Raw genomic sequence first — 19,883 nt, 5'->3', positions numbered from 1 at the left:
CAGCACTCTTGCCTGGAAAATCCCATGGATGGAGGAGCCTGGTGGGCCGCAGTCCATGGGGTCGCTAAGAGTCGGACGGGACTGAGCGACTTCACTTTCACTTTTCACTTTCATGCATTGGAGAAGGAAATGGCAACCCACTCCAGTGTTCCTGCCTGGAGAATCCCAGGGATAGGGGAGCCTGGTGGGCTGCCGTCTATGGGGTCACACAGAGTCGGACACGACTAAAGTGATTTAGCAGCAAATGCTTGATGAATGAATAAATAAATGAGCTTACTTGTTCACATCACACACAGCAGAAGAAAAGTGAAAAATCATTTTCATGCACAGTCAAGGACTAGAACTACTAAGTCACTTCAGTCGTGTCCAACTCTGTGCAATCCCATAGATGGCAGCCCACCAGGCTCCGCCACCCCTGGGATTCTGCAGGCAAGAATACTGGAGTGGGTTGCCATTTCCTTCTCCAAGGACTAGAACAGAGATTGGCAAATGTTTTCTGTAAAGGACAAGATAGTAAAATACCTCAACCTGTGAGCCATATGACCTCTACTGCAACTACTCAACTCTGCCATTATAATGCAAAAGCAGCCACAAATGAATAGATGTAGCTGTGGTCTAATAAAATTTTATTTTAAAAAGCAGGCAGCTGGTCAGATTTGACCTACAGGCCATAGTTTGCTGGCCGCTGGATTAGATTATCTGATATATCTCAAAATGGCATAAAGAAGATAGGCTCATTCTTAGCAAGTCTTTCTCTATTTCCCCCCAAAGATAGCTGGCCAGGCTACAATAGAGAAGGAAAGGATGGGAGGATGGAGGGATGAACGATGGAGGGAGGGGGAAAGGAAGAAAGGAGGCAGGGGGTGGATATGCCATTTCCTGAAAGTTTTCTGCATGATTAAAAAGATTTTCTTGAAACTCAGACCCCAAGATTCAAACCCTTGAGGTAGACATGGGAAGAACAAAATGTATATAAGCTGCAAGTTAATGACAGCTTCCTCTAAAGACAGAGATGTGACTCCAGCCACATACTTAAGGTAACAGAGGATGTGGTGCTGTTTGGATTTTATTACAATCTTTATCGTTATTGTTACTAATACTGTCATTTCTATTGATAAATTCTGCCCTAACTGACGTCTTAGGAAAGAAAGAAAACAGAAGAGAAAATTAGCTCAAGGGAAAAACCAAACTCAAAGGAAATTTAATTAAATAAATAGATTCTCTTGACTGTAAAAGAAAAGAGATAAGACGTGTTCCCAAAGTCCAACTTCCTCCCAGGTCCCTGTCTCCTGGGGGACTGGCGGAGCATGAAAAATCCAAATACTTCACCCAGAGCCAGAAACTTCCTGATATTATCAATATGCCCTGGCCACACGAAATCATGTCTGTTCAGGCAGAACTTGTTCATTTTGCTCTTTCCCCTTCCCCAAAAATGCATTTGAAAAGAAAGTTTGGTCAACTTTTTCTTCTTTTGTCCTATGTTTTGGCTGATACTCTGTCTCTACCCAGCATCAGCCATTTCTTTCCTCAGGTGAGAAGTTTTGTGCAAGCATCCCACTGGCAGAAACCATCCCAAGTTTGGCCCATCTTGTCAGAGGCACAGGACAGGCAAACCCAAGACCCCTCTTCTCTGCCTCTTTGAGACCTGGACCAGTTGGCATAGACAGCGGTACCTCTTTCTTCATCCATAAATTGGGACCATGAGCCTCAGGCACTTAATTCACACAGAAAACAGGGGAGGGAAAGGGGAGTGCCAATGAGAAGAAGAGGAAAATAATTCTTGCAGGACTCCCAGGAGCAGTCAACAGAATCGGAGAAACCGAAGAGTAACAACAGTTATTGGTCAATGACAGTAATAGCAAAGGAACAGTTATCAGGCTCCACAGGAACACCATGCCAGGCACTGCTCATTGCCTATTTTATCTCATTTAATCCTCACAAGAAGCCAAGGAGGGACAACTATCACCTGAATTTTCTGGCCAGGAAATGATGGCTCACAGATGAAATGACTCACCAATGTCCCCCCAGTACCGGGGACAGGGAGGTAACTGATTAACACCAGTTCAAGCTGAATACAGGAGTGAGCTATATACTAAAACATCGTCCCCCTACTGTCCCAACCTCCTAACCAGGCTCTGCGTTCCCAGGATTGGCCATCGAAGATTTCTGTGTGCCTTGCTGTAACATTTGTATTGTGTCTGCCTACATCTGTTTGAGGGAAGCAAACCAGAGCTCCGGGGAACTTGCTTCAAGAGAGATCCACCTTTTCTTTGCTCAAGACCCCAGATAAAGCTGGTGCTTCAGACCCAGCGGTCCTCAGTAAAAGTAACTGCCCCTCCCCACTGTAGGTTCTAGATGGCTGGCAAAGCCCTTCCTGGATGACACCTGGTTTGACCCTCACTGACACCCGGGCAGGTGAGGAGAGTGAGAATTCTGATTCTCTTCTTTAAAGAGAGGAAGTGAGGCTTGAGTGATGTGACCCAGGAAGTAAACCAGGAGTATTCCAGGAAGGTCTCAGGTCCCAGCCCGGGGTGCTGTGCTCTGAGTTGTTTTTCTGCTGGGTAGGGCAGGTGAGGGGTGTGGGGGGAGACTGCTCCCTGCTCACATCTGTGAAGAGTCTGGTGGGTCAGGGAGAGAGAAACGGCTGATGGCTGTAGGATCCAGGGACGTTCTTTGACCTGAGAGGCATCACCCCAGCAACACAGGTGCAAAATGCAGCGCAGACGCCCAGCGGTATCGACGCTGACCTTTGTCCCTGCTCACCTGGATTTCTGGTACCCCAGCTGGTCCCCTTGCCCGAGTCCCTGCCTGCTCCTCCAGGCCCTCTCCAGCTTGCTAACCATCGACTGCTCCCAGTTCCTGTGGCCCTTCCAACTCCACAGCCTCTTCCCCTCTGTGCAGAAGAGGACGCTGATGCCTGGAGAACTGGACCAACTTCCCAAAGTCGCGAGCAGGAAAGCTGCAGGAACCCAGCATTTGAAACCAGGACCATGTGACAGCAAGGCCAACGTTTAATGAGATGACAGCTGATTTGTGGAAGAGTCTCCCCCATTTCCTTCCTTTTCCATTCCTCCTGAGCGGAGCCCACCCAGATCCCCAGCATATTCCTGGGATCTCCCCGGGCTGCTAGCACTGAGGAACGGCGCCCTTCGGACCATAGAACTGGTCCTTGTTAGCAGAAATGTGAGTTCAGCACACTGGGAAGCGGGCAGCTGTGATTCCCCTCTCACTGCACCAAACCCCAGGTCTCCCCTTCGCCTGACGTTTCACTTTAAGAAATTTTCACAGGCAGCAGCCATGCCTACCTGCCCCTGAGCTGTTTCTGTTTGAACCTGATCACTAGCAGTAACAGTGTAAGCAGCGTCTGCCATGCATTTACCGAGCACACACTGTGCACCAGGGCTGAGCCACAGTCTTGAGACGCATCGCCTCACTGCGTCCTTCCTTTGCGGGGAGATACAGGTACTCCTCCTGGAGGAGGAAATGGAAAACCACTCCAGTATCCTTGCCTGGAGAATCCATGGACAGAGGAGCCTGGTGGGCTACAGTCCATGGGGTCGCAAAGAGTCGGACATGACTGAGCGACTAACTCCCACTAAAGAGATCCAGAGAACTCGGGCCAGCAGCTGCCTGACGCCGCAGAGCAGGACTCCCCTTCAGGCCCCAGGCCTCGTCCCCACCCGCCCCCTCCTGTGTCACGTCACCTCTCTCCCCTTCACGTACCACTTGTTCCAGGCCCAGCCCGGGTGCAACTCCGTCAGCGACTCTGTTCCGATCTACTCCCAGGGCATCAAGTCACCCACTGGCGTTACCTGCGCCCACAGGTCACTGCCACCCAATGAGCTCATGATTCTCAAAACTCACGCCTAAGCAGACCTGCCAGTCCAGGTGACCTTGCCGGGCAACTTCTGTAGCGCGCTCGGGCTCTCAATCGATGCCACTCCCTTCCTGCCTCTCCTCAGGGCCTCGGGGCGTGGTATTAAAGCAGTGGTTTCACTCCAAACTCCCAAGTGCAAGGCTGCCTTCCTGACTTGCCTATGCTGTGCAGTCTCAGCTAAATTCATCCACCTCTCTGAACCCCCATCTCCTCCCTTTTCGGGGGGCAGCCCCAACTTGACAGAGTTGTTATAAGGACAACAGGCGGCCGTCACGGAAATTCCTGATATGCCGTGTGTTGAGCACATTGTAAGCATGGAGCAATGCCTTGGACACAGTGGGGAACAGCAATCATTTCTGCAGAGAGAGACATCAAGGCGGGGGCAGGAGGGGCATTTTAAATCCTCCCTTTCCACATTCATTGGTACCATGAATGTTTGGAAAAAATCTACTGGACACCAAGCCCTTCCTGCATAACTAAACCTCTAACCTAAACTCTGGCCCAACCTTTTCTGGCCCAGCCCTGTTGCCATAATTTGCCTTTGCCAGTGTCTCCTCATAGAACTGGCATCGCCCAGGAACATGAAAGACCTTGCCAAATAAAGCCCATGGTCAGAGCTTAGGAAGAACTTAAATTCATCTTTCACCTTCTGGTCATGGGTACGGGGATCAAAGGAAAGTGGATAAAGCTGGGTCAGATCCTGCCATTTTCTGTATATACAACATCCTTCTTTCCAAAAAAAGAACGTGCACATGACTGACTTTGGCACTGAAAGTCTGCAGGCAGCTTTTACAACACAAAATGGTTCAGGAAGATACTGCCCCCAAATCGTCCCCAAAAGATATTGTAAATATAAAAAAAATTTTTTTGAGCTAGGATGATTTGAAAGAAAAAAAAAAAGCAATGACACCCTGAGCAGATCTGAGAGTTGGCACTGGTGGGCAATAAAACAAAATAACTCGGGAAGTAGGCAAAGAAGCCCAAACACAGCCTGTCATCCTCGGAACTCCATGTAGCTGGTTCCTTCCTCTAGAAAGATCCCTGGAACTCACTGGGGCTGCACTTGGCCCCTCTCCCCAGGTTCTCCCAGCCTGCTCCCCCGAGTAATGATGGAGAAAGTAATCAGAGAACTCCATGCAGTGAGCGCACCCAGAGCTGGCAGCACACAGAGGGAAGGAGCCAGCCCCCAGGAAGGGTGTCAGAAGAGGGCAGAAGAGATGAGGGCAAGGGTGGGAATGAGCTTCTTATGTTCAAAGGATCCCCACAAGGTGTCATTGAGCTGATTCAGGCATCCATGCAACAATAACCATCACAACTGGAAGCTGCCGTCTGAACCGCACAGCTGTGGGTGAGAGTGGGGTCGTGGTCACTGCTGTCAGCTCACTGGCCAGGCATGAAGGTCAAACCTGAGATACAGAATCTCGGGGGAAGGGTTCATGCCCATCCTTCCTGTCCCTGGGCATTTTACAGACACAGGCACAGAGAGGCCACATGGCTGGTCCAGGCGGTCACAGCCGGAGAAGTCAGGGCATCGAGAGCTGTTTACCTGCAGAAGTGATGGAAGTTTTAACTAGGTCCCTGGAGAGAGAGAGGGAAGGATTATGCACGTGAATATGAGCGTGTGTGTGTGTGTCTGTGTCTGTGTGTGTGTGCACACATGCTCGCTGGAGGGAGGGTGGTACATCAAGGTTCCTGGCTTTCATCTGGTTCCTGGAAATTTGACTAAAGACCCCTGGGAAAATTATGCTCTGGGCATGATAAGCCCAAGTCCAACTCAATTACGGTTTTCTGTGCTTTTATAGACCCTCAGTCTTCACAAAATTTCCTGGCTTTCATCTGGCCTCAGAATACTTCACTTGTCATCATCCTTGACATCCTTATCATCACCACCATCATCTGAGCAGGAGCATCATCAGCTGGGCGAAGCCTGGGGCACCTCGGAGAAGTCAAGACAGCGGTTCTCCACCTGGCACATCTGAGGACGCTGGGAGGCATTTTGGATTTCACGAAGGAGGAGGGGGTTGGAGGATGGATGCTTCTGGCATCAAAGTTCAGGGCATGGAGGGACGCTGCTGAACAGTCTACAATGCACGGGACAGCCCTGACCACCAAGCATCATCGAGCCAGAAGTGTGGACAGTGCCATTTGAGAACCTTGAGCTGCCCTTTGTCTGCTGTCATTGAGGAGCCCAAGAAAACCTCCTGCCCGGGGCCTGAGATCTGGTGACTGTGACCTGGATGGGATTAACAGACAATGATCTTTGTTCTTAAGCACAATGCCTCCCACCCCACACCCGGAGACAGTCAGCAGTGTGAGGAAGAACCCTGTAGAAATCGACAGATCCCCTTCCTTAAAAGCCCTTTCTTTAGTCTAGAAGCTTGCTCACTTTGGAGGAATAAATGAGTCTTGTGGTTCTGTAAAAGACGATGGGAGAACTTTTCCAACCTCTCAAGTGTATAAAAAGTTGGCTGTGATGGGTTATCTTTTTTCTGCTCCAAAATAATAAAATGGGCTGCACTGCCCACCCTCCATCCATGTGGCATTAGCTCTGGCTGATTCGGGGGCTTGTCTGAAGTCATGGCGTGACCCCTGGCTGCCCATGCACATCGGCGACTGGGCTTCACCAGCTCTGAGGCCCCAGGACCTTTCAGCTCCTGAGGCGTCTGCCTTTAGGGAGCAGAGAGAGAAACCTTTGGCTCGTCCCGTTCAGCTGGCTCATATGATTTCTGATTCACTGTAGCCAAAAGGATCAAAGTGCGGTTCTGCTCAGGCGGGGGAGGCAACCCCTGACGGGGGAGGAAACATGCATCATCACACCTGTTCCTCCCGACAGCACTAAATGGGCAGGTGCTTTCATGCCCGTTTCTTCAAAGACAGAGACTCTGATGGGGAAGGGGCTGAACCAGCTTTAGTACAGCCCAGTGGCCCTGCCAGGACTCACATCCCAGGCTCAGAACTCACACATGCTCCCACCTGTGCCAAAACCTGACCAGGCTGGCTAGAAGAGGAAACCAGGAGCCCAGCCCCTTGTCAACTGTAGCCCGCGTGTTTTTTTAATCTCTACATCCCCATGTCGGGCACGTGGCAAAGGCTGAAATGATTATTTTGATCAAAGCAAGTCCTGCTGCTTCTCTTCGTGGCCACCCTGTTCAGGGCCTCCAGGAGGCTCCTTTATGGCCAGAGTTACCCCACGTCTGGCCCCCTGCTCTTGCCAGACGTCTCCCAAGGGAATGAGGCCACTGACTATTGAGCTCCTGCTGCATCTCCAATAGTTGTTATTTGGAGACTACATTTCAGCATTCCTCCTTTACAGATCACTTTCTTCTCTTAAGGAGAAGGCAATGGCAACCCACTCCAGTACTCTTGCCTGGAAAATCCCATGGGTGGACGAGCCTGGTAGGCTGCAGTCCATGGGGTCGCTAAGAGTTGGACACGACAGAGCGACTTCACTTTCACTGTCATGCATTGGAGAAGGAAATGGCAACCCACTCCAGTGTTCTTGCTTGGAGAATCCCAGGGACGGAGGAGCCTGGTGGGCTGCCGTCTGTGGGGTCGCACAGAGTCGGACACGACTGAAGCGACTTAGCAGCAGCAGCAGCAGCAGTTCTCTTAATTGGTCTTGCAGTGTGGCAAGGAGCTGGGGGGCGAGAGCTTCGGTGACAGGAGGGCTGTAGGAAGGTTAGTGACTGCAAAGACCCCGTCTGAGCCGACTGGAGGCAGGCAGGAACCAGGAGCTGCTCCGATGCCCTGTAGCTCACACAAGGCCAGCTGGGACAAGGGACTAAAGTTCCCCTGGCTCTCAGCCTGCCCAGATGCTCTGTCTATAACACAGAATTAAGCCCACATTCTTCCATCCTGTACATGGGTCAGGTCTTTATCCTCTCCGGGACTCTATTTTTCCCCTATTTGAAAGTTCAGATGATTAGACTGAACTTCCTTCTTCCAGTTTGCACCTTAATGTAGATCTCCCCCCTCCCCCACTCCCTGGCTCAGCTAAAGGATGGTTGTCAGGCAGCACCCCCTGGTGGCCATCAGGAGTCATCATGTACTAGCCCCGGTTGGATGGTGTCCAAGGTAATAAACACAGGGAGGAAAAATCATCCAAGTGTGTGCAGCCAGCCAGCGATTTGACCCCAACTTTTTCAAGCAAGGAGCCTAAGGTTTAAAGCAAAACAGACAGCCTGCCACTTAGTACCCCCGCCTTCCGTGACAATGAAGGCAGAAGGTCTTTAGAAGTTAGAGCTAGAAAAACAAACTGTCGCTGTCACCGAGGGTGTCCTGGTATCTGATTACAGAGCTTGTCCGCCTCATTTCTCCTCCACAAAGTACCAGACGGAGAGGGGAAAAACAAAAGTGCTAAAGAAAGAAGATGATCAGATGATGGAGCTAAACTGAGCTCTGTTCCCAAGGACAGAGCTGACGTGGAGGGTGGACACATCAACAGGCCTGTGTCACTGGGGGAAGGGAGGCATTTCGGGTTTCCTTTTCCAAATTGAGAGGAGGCAGCTGGGAGACCTGGAGTGCGAGGCGCCCCCGCCTTCAGAATCCTATGGGGATGGTGTGACATGTTTGCCCAAAGAGACCCACAGACCCCCCTAAATGAGAGTGACCCTCCAGGGGCACAATCCAGGCGGCACTCGAGAGATGCAGTGTGATCCCCAGCCCCCCAAACCTCACATCTAGCAGGAAACAGACAGGAAACGTCGGCATGCAGGACACTGCAATAAAAGCATGTGGGCTTTTTCATTTTGTTTTGTTTTTTTGGCCACAGCGCATGGCATGTCTGGAGAAGGAAATGGCAACCCACTCCAGTGTTCTTGCCTGGAGAATCCCAGGGATGGGGGAGCCTGGTGGGCTGCCATCTATGGGGTCACACAGAGTCGGACACGACTGAAGTGACTTAGCAGCAGCAGCAGCATGGCATGTGGGATCTTAGTTCCCCAACCAGGGGTCAAACCCACGGCCCCTGCAGTGGAAGCATGGAGTCTTAACCACTGGACCATGAGGGAAGTTCCCTGAAAGCATGTATTTTGACTGAGTCTGGCATAGGCCTGAGTGCAGGCTGTATCCTGTAGCAGCTGTGTGACCCTGAGCAAGCTATTCAACCTCTCTGGGCCTGTCCATCCTTCCTGCCCTTTCTTTCTCTTTTTTTTTTTTTTAAATATGGAACGCTTCACGAATTTGCGTGTCATCCTTGCACAGGGGCCATGCTAATCTTCTCTGTATCGTTCCAATTTTAGTATATGTGCTGCCGAAGCGAGCACCCTTCCTGCCCTTTCTTCCTTCCTCTGAGCATTTAGAATGGTAAGTGCTCAATAAAGGACAGCTCTAGGTAATGCTGCGCAAACAGTAATGCACCTCATGGCAGAGTTCTCCACCATCAATGTCCCATCAGATACACAGCATGTGTGTATTTGTTTTAAAGAACACTTAGTATCTCTTGCTTGGTCTTTTACAATAAGGGTTATTAGCAAACTTCCTCTGTAAAAGCCAGAAGGTAAATACTTTAGACTTTCTGGGCCAGATGGTCTCCATTCTGCCATTGCTGTGTGAGAATAGCTATAGACAACATAATATGTTGTTGATGAACATTTAACCCATCAATCTAAGAAAGAAATGGAAAATTTTATTTGAGTGAAATTATTGACAGTTTACACAATCCAGATCTAAGCATCATTGTGGCCTCTTAAGACCAAGAAGGAATGTTCTCTTTGTGTTGTCCTGTTGATGCTAGGAGAATATTGCTTTTTATGGTTGAACAGGTATTTCTGCCGATGGGGAAGGTTGCTCACTGCATAACGCAGAGAAGCAAAGCACAGTAGAGCTGAGAGGGGAGGTCACAGGGCACAGAAAACTTTTTTATGTTCAAATTTTTCTTATCTTGACATAAAATGTGAATTTTATTTTACAATGTAAAAAATGGGTATGGCAATGTTCCAATAAAACTTTATTTTTGAAAGCAGGCAGATAGCTGAATTTGGCCAGTGACCCCTGATTCAGAGTGAATTCTCTTTCATTGTCTGTCTGTTATCTCCACCACACAAGCCCTCAGTGATATAGGCAGAAAACATCTGTTTCTCACTTCTCTCTCCTGGAGCAAATCTAGAAATGCACCAACCTCTCCCTCCAAGAGCGTCATTTCCATGATTAAATTATGACTGCTCATGTATTTGTTCAGGGCTTCCCTGATAGCTCAGTTGGTAAACAATCCGCCTGCGATGCACTGCAGGAGTTGTCGGTTCGATTCCTGGGTCAGGAAGATCCCTGGAGAAGGGATGGGCTACCCACTCCAGTATTCTTGGGCTTCCCTTGTGGCTCAACTGGTAAAGAATCTGCCTGCAATGAGGGAGACCTGGGTTCTATCCCCAGGTTGGGAAGATCCCTTGGAGAAGGGAAAGGCTACGCCCTCCAGTATTCTGGCCTAGAGAATTCCATGGACTGTATAGTCCATGGGGTCGCAGAGTCAGACATGACTGAGAGACTTACTTTCATGTATTTGTTAAATGCTTCAGTGGTACTTTTGCTACTGTGTTAAGTAATGTATAGGAAACAAAAGAAGCAAAAAAGAAAAGAGAAAAAAAAAAATGAGCCTGTGGTCAGCCAAAGCTCAAATGCTGGTGCTCTGCAAGTCACTTCATGTAACCTTGGGTCAGTAGGTTCACCTCCCTGCTCCTTAGTCTTCTTATCTGAAAACTGGGGACTACAACATTCTCTATCTCATGGTCAAGTTCTGAAGATTAAGTGAAGTTATCCTTGAAATCAGCTTAGAACGATATCTGATACAGAGCATGCTTTTAATAACATGGCTATTTGTGATGGCTCCTGCTAATAAGGAATTTCTAATCTAAGAGACTTTTATATCAAAGCAACTACAAGAGGGATGTCTATGGCAGTCCAGTGGTTAAGACTTCGCCTTCCAATGCAGGGGGTTCAGGTTCGAGCCCTAGTTAGGGAGCTAAGATACCCTATACCTCACAGCCAGAAAAAAACAAAATATAAAACAGAAGCAATGTTGTAACAAATTCAATAAGGACTTTAAAAATGGTCCACATAAAAAAAAAAATCTTAAAAAAAAAAGACTACAAGAGAACTGTGGGATCATCAACACAAAGTGAAGACGGGGCAATCTAGGAGGCCTTCCCAGCAGTGGTGGCATATAAATTGCTTTTGGGGCATCATCAAGAATTGTCTAAGCTACAGGGAATTTTACTTCAGGAAATTGCAGCAGGAAGTTTTCCCTTTTGAACAGGTGCAAAGAAAGGGGTTAATCAACCAAGAAACTGTTGAAATAACAGAAGGGGTGGGTACAGAAAGAGCTAAACTGGGTTCAAGGAGGAATTTTTTCCTTTCTTCTTTTTTTTTTTTTGTTTAAATTACATAACTGCTTGTTCCTCACCCAGACAGATAGAAAAAGCAGACAAGCAGAAGAGAAATCACAATCACCCTAATCCAAAAACTGTGCTAAATATCCAAACGTATTTCCTTCCAGACATTATTCCTCCTATGAATCGTTTTTAAAATACTAACATGCAAATTATAGTCAAAACAAAGCCTTGTTTTTCCCTTCCCCAAACAATAGCTTGGATACTTCTCATATAAGATTATAAGTCAATAAATAGAAAAATTATTTAAATAGTAAATAGTTTATTTACTATTAAACAATGGGGGTAAAAAAAACTACCTGAGTAAAAAGTGTGACTATTACAAACTAGAATCCTCTCGTAGTTTCCAGGAATGTGCTGTCACAACATTGGGACATTTTAGGGGGAGGGGAAAATAGCTCGGTTCCAAATAATATCATGACATCGTAACATCTTTCTCCATCATCCCTGCCCTTTCTACCTTCCTCCTGCACATTTACTGAACTTTTCAAACACATTCATATACCTGAGGATGCCTCCATGGCTGAAAAGGGCAGAAATAGTCACCAAGACAGACTTAACCCTGCCAGGAAAAGGGGGGAGTCTCCCCAGACTCTGAAGCAGATCTAGAGACTCCTGAGCTTTCCCAGCCATGCCCAGCTTGGGGCAATACCCCATTCTCCCCAGCTCCAGGATCCTACCTGGAGGGGAAACACGGCCACTGCCATCATCCCCACCCCACTCCTGACACCAGACAAGAGAAGGGGTTCTGCACTGAGAAGCAGGAAAGGGACATTGCTGTTCCAGTCCCAGCTCTGTGAGATCCTGGGTGGTTCAAAGTAACCTTCTCTTTTCCTCAGTGTTCCCATCTGTGGAATGGGTACTCATCCTGGTCTGTCTGCCTACCTACCACTCATCAGGTTGTGAGAATCGAAAGGAGCTATCTGTGTGTGGGTTCTTACTACAACTGAAGGTGCTCTGCAAACAGGCAATTTGGTAGTTACATATCATTCAGGGTTTATGTTCTTTCTTTTTATCTCTGTTCTGGCTTAAGCTGTTACATCCCTGCAACCCATTTCCCCCACCAAAGGCAGTCACTTCAGCAGAGCAAATGGAGGGAGACACATGAAGCTCTCAGAGGTAAGGGGAAAGCTGCCCTCACCTCTCTCCTAGGAGGGAGCCACAGCTTAGGAGTCAGATGGACCCATGTTCAAACTCTGTTTTGTTTTTTTCTTGTTTGGCTGGTCTGGATTTAATGTTTATATAAAATAAATGTGGTTTGGGATTTCTGACTCATCAGATAAAATCTAGATATTAAAGCAATTCAGCCACTCAAAGAACCAACCATGAAGTCTGAAACACCAGTGTTTTCAGGGCATCAGGACTCGCAATCTCTACCTTCTTATATCCTATGAACTGATATGCTGTACTTTCTCTGGGGTACGCTCTTCCACTAAGCTGATTTGATTTTGTCTCTGGGAAACCCAAAGCCATGACTGTATTCCATGCCAGGATATGACACTGGAGCACGCTTAGTCGCTCAGTCACGTCCGACTCTTTGCGACCCCATCAACTATAGTCTGCCAGGCTCCTCTGTCCCTACTGGAGTGGGTTGCCATTTCCTTCTCCACAAACCCTGTTTCTGATACTCAGTTGCGGTGTGACTCTGAGCCTCAGTGTTCTTACCAGAAAATAGAATCACGTAGACTTCACAAGATTGTGGAAATGATTAAGCAAGCTAAGGCTGCATGTCAGTTACCCAGAGCAGCTCTTGGCCGGGCAAGAATGCAGTATTTGCTGTAACCATTACCATGGACCGCCACTCATTCAGTCACTCAGTAACCCCTCCTGACACTCCGGTTCTGAGTCAGGCCCTGGGACAATTCCAGCACAGTGGTTCTCACAGAGCAGGCCCCAAACCAGGAGCAGCAGCATCCCCTGGGAAACTGTTAAAAAATGCAGGTTCCTGGGTGCTGCCCCAAATTGGCTGAACCAGGGACTCTGGGGGTAGAGCCTTCTGGGGGATTCTGATGCATATTCAGGTCTGAGAACCATTGTTCTAGTGAGAAGAGGTAGAGAAACAAACATTTAAGCAAAAAAATCGTTGTATTTATGATAGGGACCATGAAGAAATGAGTGAATAAGAGGGAGGTGGGACCAGGAGAAGGTGGCATTTGAGCTGAGACCCAAGGGACAAAGAATTAGCCAGACTAGGGTTAGTCTGACTAATTAGGCAGACTAGGGTAGTGTGTTTCAGGCAGAAAAAATGACCCGTGCAAAGGCCCTGAGGCAGGCCTTCCAAGGAAAAGCAAAGTCAGGGAAGGCGGGCGCGGTGGGCGGGTGAAGACATGGAGAGCCTGGGAGGAGGAGCTGTGATCTGATTACGGATGTGACCGTCCGTCTGGGCCTGACCTGGCTCGTCCAGTGCGGTGCATGTGGAACCACAATCCTCAGACAGCTCAGCCCCTGCAGACCGTACAGTACAAGTTCAGGGTCAGTTTTGTGCCCAGTTCTGCTCAGCACGTGCTGGTCGCAACCCCGGTGCTGATCAGAGGCGACAGCAGGGGGCCAGGCTCTCTTTGTTCTCATGTCAGAGGGCTGGTGGGGACGTCCACAAAAGCCAGAGCTGGTCCCTACAGGGGAGCAACAAGTGGGCTCTACAGAGGGGCCAAAAGGCAGCCTTCGAGAAAGCAGGAGCGGAGGCTGGATCAGGAACGGCAGGTTAGGCCCCAGATGGGGTGCCGACCTGGGGCTCTGCTTCTCTGGTAGAGCCCTGACTGACACTCCCTCTGTGGCCACCCCATCAGAACCAGCCACCGAGTCACCGTCAGAGCACTCTCCTGTAATTCTCTGCATAAAACTGATCACCGTTTGTTACTTCTTTTGCTTATTGTTTCTCTCTATATATTCTAGAGCACAGCGTTCCAACAGAACTTTCTGTGATGATGGAAATGCCCTAGAAGCCGGGGCTGTTCCCGTAGGGGAGCCGCTAGACACAGGTGGCGATGGATCACCTGAGGAGTGACTAGTGCCATGGAAGAAGTGACATTTTAATTTTATTTCATTTAATGAATATAACTTTAATTTGCCACATGAGTCTTGTGGCTGCCATAATGGATGGCTCAGGTCTAGAACACAACAAAGCCCGTGGCAGCTGGCTCGCCATGCCCACTGCTGTGTCTCTAGTCCCCTGGTGTGACGTTCAATCGTAATTTTGGGGGTGAATGAATGAGCTGTGTCTGCATGAGGGTGATCATGTCAGGTTTTGGTCACCTGCATCAAGAGCCCTAACACAGGGCCATGCTGTTTCCGGGATTCCTGATAACCCTCGAAACAAGACTCTGGAGAACGAACAAGGACTGGAACTCAGCAAACCTGGGGGGCTGCGGGAGGGGCGGCTCGTCCTGCGCCACCCAGCCCAGCCCTCCCAAAGTTAGAAGCAACTGAAACAATCGGGCAATCAAGACAGTGCCTATTCTTTGTTCCAGTGGAGGGAAGGCTCTAGTGGAAGGCGGGGTCCTGGTGGGCTTCATTCAATCCCCAAACTGCAGAGAAACCAGAGAGCATCTGAGGCTGTCCTACTTTGGGGCCACTTTGCCTGCTGTTTGTCTCCTGGCTGCCAGTTCTCTGACCCTCCACCAACCCCTAACCTTTAGGGGAGGAGGAGCTGGGGTGGGTGCTCAAGAAAGCAAGCCCCCAGGACACCTGTCTGCCAGTGGCACCCCTGGGCTCCTCTGACACTCCCTAGCATCTCACTCCGAGCCACCCACCCAATCTGCAGCCAGTGTTTGTTTGAAAACTAGACAAGTGATCCAGGCATCTTCAACTCAAAACCCTGCCATGCAAGCTCCATGCCCTGGTCCACCGTGAGGGCTGCCCTGCCCTCTGTCTGACCCCAGCTCCAACCTCTCTCCCCAGCATTCCCAGTGAGCCGGCCCTACACTGGTCTCTCCACGCCTGGGATGCTCCATGCTCCCTTGTGGAAACAATGCATTTCCACATGATCCTACCATCCCAGAGTCATCAGGAGACCTCCTCCTTCTTCTCCTCCTCCTCCTCCTCTTGGTCTCAGCTCCACGCTGAAGTTCCAAGAGAGTCCTCAAGCCCTGGAACCCAGCACAGTATCAGATGTGTAGTGAGTGCTTGACACATGTACATGAGGGAGGGGTGAGGAAAAGGGAGAAAAGCAAGGTCTTCCTTTATCTTGAATCTGGTTTTTCCCTTAGGAAAGTGAAGACACAAGTGACCATGTATTATTAGGCTGAAAATAATCAAAAAGCCAAGAAACAGCATAGAGAGAAAGAGGAAGCCTCAGAAAAGAGAAAGAAAGCCACAGCAACAGCACTCTGATATCGGAGCCATGCCCCGACCAGGCTTTCCTCTGGTAAGGCAGTTGTGACTCAGGAAAGGAAAGTTCAGAAAGGAAGCCCGTGGTCTTTGCATCCAAGGTCTCAAGCCTTGGGCTGGAGGGAGTTGGGGGGCGGGGGGTGGGAAGAATGGCAAGAACATACTCTTCTAGCAGCGAAATCAGTTTCACCCTAGGACCTCAGGTCTGTAGTGACCACAGCAGCAGGGTATAGCTTGGAAATTTTTTTTAGCCAGGGAAAGGTGGGCCACCACAAGAGAACAATCAAGCCAGTGAAAAGTGGGAAATAGGTTCTAAAGAATCATCAAGGTTGAGGAAGACAGTGGCTCAGAGGGAAGAGAAATCAAAGAGAAACAAAGAATTAGAGAGTGGAGTTAGAAAACAGAAGCCCAGGGTCCCTTTGGAGGAAAAAAAGAGAGAGAGAGAATGGAAAGAGGTGGAGGAAAGTGAGCTGGAGGCAGAGAAAGGCTAGAGGCCCTAATGACAGTAATGGTGGTCATGATGCTGGCGATGATGGTGATCATGGGAACTGAAGCAGGAATGGTGGTGATGGTGGGTGTAGGATGGTGATAATTACTACAATAATAACAGTAAAAGCAACAATGTACTTAACCCAGACCAGGAACTGTGCCCTGCCTGATCATTTCCTGTAATCCACCCAAACAATCAGTGGGGTGGAAATGATCGTCATCTTCACTCTACTTACAAAACTAAGCTCAGAATCAGGAGGTACCAAACTCAAAGTCACCCAGCTGACAGGTCTGTCTGATGCCAGATTCCATACTCCAAGCAGACGACTGAGGACTGAGGAGACACTGGAAAGGAAAACACTGAAGGGAAGGGAGGCCTGCCTGATCACTCTTTTTAATATGACAGTTGTCCCCTGTTCCCAGAGGACACTACTGCTCCGCCTTCACCAGCTCAACTTTTCATTTTCTCCACAGCTCTTAGTCTAACACACTTTATAATATACATGCTTGCTGCTGCTGCTGCTAAGTCGCTTCAGTCGTGTCCGACTCTGTGCGACCCCATAGACGGCAGCCCACCAGGCTCCCCGGTCCCTGGGATTCTCCAGGCAAGAACACTGGAGTGGGTTGACATTTCCTTCTCCAATGCATGAAAGTGAAAAGTAAAAGTGAAGTCACTTAGTCGTGTCCGACTCTTAGTGACCCCATGGACTGCAGCCTACCAGGCTCCTCCAACCATGGGATTTTCCAGGCAAGAGTACTGGAGTGGGTTGCCATTGCCTTCTCCAATATATACATGCTTATTATGATATAATTTATTGCCTGTCTCCCCCCACTAGAATGTAAACTCCACGAAGACATATATCTAAGCACGTGTTTTCAGAGGGTGCCTGGCATACTTGAAGCATTGATAAATTCTGTTAAATGAGCAAATGAATGCTTTCTGGTTTCAGGTCACAGCTGATATGATAAGGAAAGGTTAAGACACCCTGGCTCCGGGGTTCTTGGAGCTTGTTGAAGGGAGGATTGAGTATTCTTTGGTGTCAGACAAAAGCTGATCTAACGAACTGTGAGAAGAGATGAAAGGGTTAAGCTTTCCTATCTTTGGGGTTCCTTGGGAACCCGGAAATAAGAAGAGCCCCAGAACCCAAGGGGAAAACTAAGATTAGAGTTAACAACCCTAAAATCAAGCTGCCCCTATGCTCTGAGACAGAGGCAGAGATTACACTCATTCCTGGTCAGACAGAAAGCTCCCTTGTCTCGACAAGCTTGGTTTCCAGATGGGTTTCTCAACACAACTTTTATTCCTTCAGTCACTCAACAAACACACATTGAGTCCCCACTACACACCAGAATTTTAAATATCTGACTTCACTGACTGTTGGAGGCTCCAGCTTTCTGGCTGAGACGTCGGGATACCAAAGATGACGACCCTCAAGAAACAAGAATCTGGTGGGAAAGACTCACGTGTGTTTGTGTGTGTGTGTGTGTGTGTGTGTGTGTTTTCCTTTAGTTTTGGATACATTTTTGGTTAAGGTGAAGGGCGGGGAAAATGGCAGGAACCATCCAGCTCCCCAGAGAGTTTGAAGCCTCAAGGAATCAATGGTAATTTCTGAGAGAAGAGAACGTAAAGCAAGGATTGTTGAAGGGTGGCTCACTGCTTCCCCCTGGTGGAGATGAGTAGCAAGCACATCAGGTGGTCTTCCCAAACTTCCTTCACCACAGGCAGGTAACCGGGCCAGCTGCCAGCAACAGAGGGGTGAAGGGCACGCAGCCAGCCGCATCTGCTTCAGAGAGGCAACGGTCAGATGAGGGCGTGAGTCAAGGACACTGGAAGTCACTGTTAGACATGGTCAGCCGGTGGTAGAAGTATTCAGTCATCCATTCATTCAATAAGGTGCGGAAGCTTAGAGGCAGGAGCTGGCTGTGAGGATAAGCAGGGATTCATCAGGAGGACAAAGGGGAATGGAATTCTAGCCAGAGGAGTGGGTTTCGAGATGGGAAATCCATGTCTGATCTAGGAAACCCTAAGTAACTAATAGATTAATTGGGTATTTAGTGTTCTTGCCTGGAGAATCCCAGGGACGGGGGAGCCTGGTGGGCTGCCATCTATGGTGTCGCACAGAGTCGGACACAACTGAAGAGACTTAACAGCAGCAGCAGCAGCAGGACTTGGGGGGGGGGGGCGGGGAAATGTGAACAGTGGGCCTCCAGAAGAGAGCGGGAATCTGAGGAGACTGGCATCCATAAGAGAGCCTGTATGTGCAGGTACTGGGGAGTTTTCCTGTGCTACATGAGGGTGGAAGGTGTATTGAGATATTTACTGAGTCCCTCCTACGGGCTAGCTATATAGCTAGGAATAAAATGGTGAACAAAAACAGGTACGACCCCTGTTCTCTCGCAGCTTTAAGTCTACTAAGGAAGAGAGGCATCTATTTAGGAAAAAAACACTCTTTAAAAAAGTTTAAATTAAAATGTGAAAGGTGGCACCATAACATCGACGAAGGGCAGAAGTAAAGTATAATACTGATATTAAGGAGACTCAGGGACTTCCTCAGCGCTCCGGGGGTTAAGACTCTGCCTTCCAATGCAGCAGGCATGGGTTCCATCCTTGGTGGCGTAACTAAGATCCCACGTGCCACAAGGTGCAGCAAGAGAGAGAGAGACTAGAGCTGAGTGGACAGTGCTTTACTGCATTGAGGTTCTCCCCAGGCTGACCTTGGTGCTGGAAGAATCTGGGCATGAGCACAGCCCTTAGAGGACCCAGTGGCTCAAAGGGTGGCATCAGAGGTAGGGCATTGTTGAAGGAACCTTAGCTGCCTGGGAAGGGTTGGTGGAGGCAGGAGGATCAATAAGATCAATATTTTTTCGAACTGTGGCTTAAAGTCCAAAGTGGGGTGTGAGATCAAAGTGGTGGGTCATCACCAGCATTCAGTAAATGCTATGGAATACACTAGAAAAGAGTGTGTAAAATACGATGCACAGTACCATGCACGAATGAGTACTATTTCATGAAACTCCTTTTACTTGTGTATGTGAATGTGTACGTGTGTCTTTGTGTATTTGCGTAAAGGGTTGCAACATAAGTCATATTTGTTCCTGTGCATCTTGATCAAAAAATTTTGGAAAACACCATATTAGAGGCCTTCTCAAGTCTCAGCCAGCCAGGATGTAACAGAGGGTGATGGTCCAGCCCATGGCAAAGTGACATAAACCCCTTTCTCAGGAGAAACTGGGGTCCAGCTCACTTATAAGGACCTTTTCAAACTCAGCAGCACAGTTCTGAAGAGAAAATATTAACTCTGAAAACCATGAAGAACCTAACCTCAAATGCTCACTCTCATACATTGTAGGGGGGCAGGGGTGGGAGAGAAGCAAAAATTGGCACAAATTTTGGGGAGGTCATGTGGCAAGGTTCACCAGAAGTTTTAAAATATGTACATACTTTGCTGGAACCCCACTCGTATGAATTCACACTACAGGGATCACCAAGGATGTACCTAAAGTTAACACTCAAAACTGTTCACTGCAGCAATGCTTATCTAGGAGAAAAAAACAGACACAACATACATTTCTAGAACTAGGAGGTGGGTGAAATGAACGGTGGCAGAATTCAGGCATTAAAAATGAGCAGCAAATGCATTATTGACAGAGGAAGATGTTTGTGATATAATGCTGCAATTAGGTGCAATTTTTTAAGGGTGAGAAAACTGCCAGCTGCTTCTCACAGCAGGGGGAGAGAAGTCACCTTGAAGCAGGTTTTGTCTGCACTGAGTGCCTTTCTTAACTATGCAAATATTAGGTGAGTCAAT

At 48.6% G+C, this 19,883-nt stretch overlaps 1 protein-coding gene and 1 non-coding gene across 7 annotated transcripts in view; both read right to left on the bottom strand.

Moving 5' to 3' along the window:
- The window catches only part of KSR2 (kinase suppressor of ras 2), a 437,805-nt gene that overhangs the window by 325,148 nt on the left and 92,774 nt on the right, over positions 1 to 19,883 (bottom strand). The gene's annotated exons all lie outside the window — the stretch shown is intronic.
- LOC147355485 (U6 spliceosomal RNA) lies at positions 9,035 to 9,141 on the bottom strand. Its single transcript, XR_015144932.1, has one exon. It is a non-coding gene; the product is annotated as a U6 spliceosomal RNA (small nuclear RNA).

Source organism: Bos grunniens, chromosome 17 (genome assembly GCF_055505025.1).
Source record: "Bos grunniens cultivar Pamir isolate PY7600 chromosome 17, Bosgru_T2T1.0, whole genome shotgun sequence".
In the NCBI taxonomy this organism is placed as follows: domain Eukaryota; kingdom Metazoa; phylum Chordata; class Mammalia; order Artiodactyla; family Bovidae; genus Bos; species Bos grunniens.
This window is presented reverse-complemented; position numbering and strand designations above follow the sequence as displayed.